Consider the following 5,091-nt stretch of genomic DNA (forward strand, 5'->3'; position numbering starts at 1 on the left):
TGCTGAAGAGGATGAATCAGGAATACTCAAATCAAAATGGGTAAGAATCAATTATGATTACTTACCAAAGTATTGCAAACACTGCACACTCCAAGTTCATGAGGAAAAGGACTATAGAGTTCTTAATCCTGAACTGGCAAAACATGGCAGAGAAGAAGTCTAGAAGGAAAATGCAGAAGTTAGTGCCACAGAAACACAAAATAAAGAAGGCATTTAAGGGAGAAGAGATGGTACAATATTGGTAAACAAGAATGGATGCAAAGAAGGAGCAAATACAAGAAGGATAAATCAGGGCTTATAATTGGAGAAGTGAGTCCAATACAAAAGAATAAGGAGGGAATCATGACAACTACCAATGCATTTGCAGTACTGGAAGAGGTCTCAGACAATCATGATAGGGTGAATAAAGAACAGGTGCCACAAGAAGATACCAGAACATGGATTGAGAAGAGGTTCTATACTCACAAAAGTCAAGTAAAGGACACAGACAATAATGCACATAATACAGAAAAACCACAAGGGGATAGCATCAAATCTGGGGATGCACAGGACACAAACAATCACATACGATCATCAAGGGATCAGCACATAGTAAATGATTATGTGAAGGATATCTTACTTGATGAATCTCAAATGCAAACACCAGGAAAAAGTATTCAAACAAAAAATGCAACATCAAGTCATCAATGGCTGGAGGATAAGCAGAAGAATAAGAGTACAAATCAACCCAGTGTGAAAAGCAGCAAGACAACAGTCACAAGCAGAGTGGAACAACTATTATCTGATGCATAGGATAACATGGTAAAATTTCAGACTCCAGATCTAAATCAAATAGTGCAGGGAAAGGAGATTCATAGTCAAAGAAAAGATTTGGCATCACAAGAAAACATTTGGTAGGATGTGGAGAGACAGAAAAAAGATCAACAAGCAGGGAATAGCAATACAAACAACATGGAAAATGAGGCAATCACTCAAAGAAATATAGAAAGAGCAATACAGGAAAAGGAAAATCATGAACTTAATATGGTGCAACATGAACAAGGCATATCAACAAAATCAAAACTGAATATTGAAGGGGGTAGCAGAGATCTCGATGACCATACTTTAGAGCACAATTTGGAGGCAGCTATTATAGCAGGAGATATTTTACCAAAATATCCTCAAAAAGGAAGAGGAAAAGCAAAAAAAGATATCAAGAGAGACAAGTGTTCCACCTGGGAGTGGAGTTCATACTAGACGACAGATTAATAAACTTAATAAACCATGATGAATGCTCTTATATGGAATATTAGGTTTGTTAATACCATGGAAGCTTTTACAAGGTTGATAAAACTGAATCAAAGACACCATTTTGATTTTATAGGATTAATAGAACCTTTTCAAGATCCAGACAAGATAGAGGAATATAGAAGAAGATTGGGAATGGAGCATGCAATAGCTAATATATCTGGTAAGATCTGGGCTTTTGTAGAGGATATTTTTGACTATTACATAATGATGGATCATCAACAGCATTTAACCATTAAATTAAGGGTTAGAGGAAGTCAAGAGGATATGCTAGTATCACTAGTGTATGCAAAGTGTACTCAAACTGAAAGATTGGAGTTGTGGAACTCTATATCACTAGTGTATGCAAAGTGTACTCAAACTGAAAGATTGGAGTTGTGGAACTCTATGGAGGATTTATCTACTTTAGTTGATATTCCATGGATGATTAGGGATGATTTTAATGTAATAACTTCAGAAGATGAGAAATTTGGAGGCCTTCCAGTAACCATCAATGAAATTCAGGATTTCAGAGGTTGTATCCAAAACTGTGGAATATCATATTTGGGGTTTAATGGCAGCAATTTTACTTGGGGAATGGCCAAAATGGTGATGATTGTATTTTTAAGAGATTAGATAGATGTTTGGGTAATCAGCTGTTACAAGCAAAGTACTCTAGTGTGGGTATCAAAAATCTGATCAGGAGTGGGTCAGATCATGCTCCTATGTTAATTTCCTACACAAGAGACAATATAAGCATCAAAAAACCTTTTAAGTTTTTAAACTTTTGGGTAAAGCATGAAGGTTTTATAGAGGTGATTAGACAAAATTGGACAGCTGATTTTTTGGCAAACCCATTCATACTTTTTCATCATAAACTAAAAAAGTGAAAGTAGCTTTGGCACAATGGAGTAAAGCAATTTTTGGGAATATATTTCAAGAAATTGAAGCTTTTGAAAAGATTATTAAGGTGAAGAAAACTCAATTTCAGAATTTTCCAACTCCTAAAAACAGACAGGAATTACATAAAGTGCAAGTAGAATTAAATAGATATTTACATCTATAGGAAGATTTTTGGAAACAGAAAGTTGAGATATAGTGGTCTCAGGATGAGGATAGAAATACAAAAATTTTTCATGCTCATGTCCAGGGGAGAAGGAAAAGGATGCAGATAAGAAGAATTCAAGGAGAAGATGGGAACTGGATAGAAGAAGAAGAAGGGAAAATAATTGTTGAAGCCATCAGATTTTACAGTGCTCAGTTTACAAAGGAAGAAGATCCAAAAGATTTTGAAATTCTAAATCATTTACCTAGAATGGTTTTTGAGGAAGATAATTTGTGTTTTGAAGCAGAACCAACTAAAGAAGAGGTGAACGCAATGGTTTTTCAACTAAATAGTAAAAGTGCAGGAGGACCTGATGGTTTTACTGATGTATTTTATTAACTGGGAAATCATTGGAGGGGATGTTACCAATATGATGAAGGCTTTCTTTTGTGGTGCAGAACTGCCCAGGTTTGTTACTCATATAAATTTGGTCTTATTACCAAAGAAAGATATGGTTAACACCTTCTCTGATATGAGACCAATTGGTTTGAGCAACTTTGTGAACAAAATTTTTTCTAGACTGATTCATGAGAGATTGGTTTCCAAACTATCTGATATTATATCACTCAATCAAGATGGATTTGTTAAAGATAGAAGTATTATGCCACAAATATAGAAGCAGAAATTGTGGCTCTTTTGGAAGCCTTGAAGTACTGTAAGCAACAGGGGCTACATAACATAATTTTTTCGATAGATTCTCAAACTATTCAGAAAATTTTATCTGAAGAATGGAAACCTCCATGAAATATTGCAGGTTGGGTAGAAGAGGTGGAGGAATATAAGAGAGATTTGGATGCCATTATCAATCATACCCTAAGGGAAGTAAATAAGTTGGCTGATACTTTAGCCAATTTTGCCTTAGACGAAGGTCCTTTGCAGTGCTGCTTGTTTGAGGAGTTGAATGTGAAGATGAGAAGGAACCTAAATAGTGATAAGAGTAAAATTCCTTATTTAAGAATTAGGAGATGCTGAAGGGGATGGAGGAAAAAGGAAAAGGGACACTGGAAGAAAGTCAAACCCAGGAGGAGGAGAACGAGGTTGTTTTATTAACTAACTGTTTGTGTATTTTGCAGGTGTATGCTACAGGGCTAAAAAACTATAGGGGAAGTGACAACTGTTGGGTACTACACCTTAACAACAACAACTCAGCTACTGGACGACAACACAAGTACAAAAGGTCTAAATATGACAGGGAACAAATAGAGATAGTGTGGGTCTACCTTGTGGTATTAGTACCAAATGGTACTCAATCAAAGGGATACTGTCACGCCCCGAAAGGGTACCCTAGACGTAATCGGCACCCGAAGGCCATTTTTGACCTCCGAACGAACCACCTGGTCCAGTCACACATTCATTCAATCACATTCTCTTAGCGGAAACTCAATTAATGAAATATTATTCATAATATGGGGGCCGAAGGCCAAATATGTTTAACTCAACAAAATAAGTATAATAGAACTCCTCAAAATAATAGTCCAAACTCCCCACACTCTAGTCTATGAAGCCTTTATCAAATTCTGGAAGGTGTCAATGACAAGCCCATGGCTACAAACAATCAAGATTAATGAAACAACAACAACAAAACCATACAAGGAAACTCAACATCCTCCGGAAACTAGGAGGACACACCAACTAGCTGGGAGTGTATGTGGATCTTCAACGAAGCACCGATTGATGATCTCTGGTACTTGTCGCTGCATCATAAAACTATGCAGGCCAAATGGCGTCAGTACATGAAATGTACGAGTATGTAAAATAGCCGGATGAAACAACATCAAGGAAACATCAATATCAACTCAGGATCTCAACTCATACCTATATGCATGACAACTAACTCAAATGTCCTAAGTCTAACAAGAATCGTTTAGACGGGACTAACTCTTAATCCACTTAACTCAACTGACTCGGAGCACTATCAAGACCTAAATGGGAGTTTCTCTTATCCGACAACCATCACCTATGAGCCGGTGATAATACAACAATCAGACGTTGTTGCCACATCCATCCATACCTTGCCAGGGCATGAACGCCTCCCTAATCATGGATACCATCGATTAGTCAAGTCCTATTATTTTAGGACAATAAAATGGGAAACATCCGACTTTAACAGTTCGATCCCATGGGAAGCATCTGACTTTAACAGTTCCATCCCTACCTATGTTTTTTTTTTTTTTTTTTTTTTTTTTTTAATGGGAACAGACCCTACACGAGGCTCCCACCTCTCGTGCACAGTCAGGGGTTAAGCAACACCCCCAAGCCTTAACATAAATAATCAAAATAAAAATACAAGGAGGGGGACATAAACCTTACCTCCGATCCTATGGTGGTTCATAAGTCGGCTAACCTATTAAGGTCGGCTAACTCATCCCCGATACAAAAAAGAGACTAACTATAACTAGAAAGCAGTAAACCTGTGAGAGGACTCCTCCCGGTACAATTTAACTATGAAAGCATAAATGAGGGAGACTCTCCCCTTCCATGAGAAAAAGAAAAGTAACCTACACTAGTCCTATTCCAACTATGCTACATACCAGACATAACTTCATTGAAGAAGAACAAGTATACGAAACTTCTATCTCGCATGGGATGGGAAATTCTTTTCATCTTTGCTCTTTTTAGTCTTGTCGTACCAAGTAAGTCCAGGTGAAGTGTGCCTTTGTTGTGGAGAATCTGTTGTTGCTGATGCTGTTGAACTTTATCTTTCAAGTCTGCACCTTCAA

Source organism: Solanum dulcamara, chromosome 5, assembly GCF_947179165.1.
Source record: "Solanum dulcamara chromosome 5, daSolDulc1.2, whole genome shotgun sequence".
Lineage (NCBI taxonomy): Eukaryota > Viridiplantae > Streptophyta > Magnoliopsida > Solanales > Solanaceae > Solanum > Solanum dulcamara.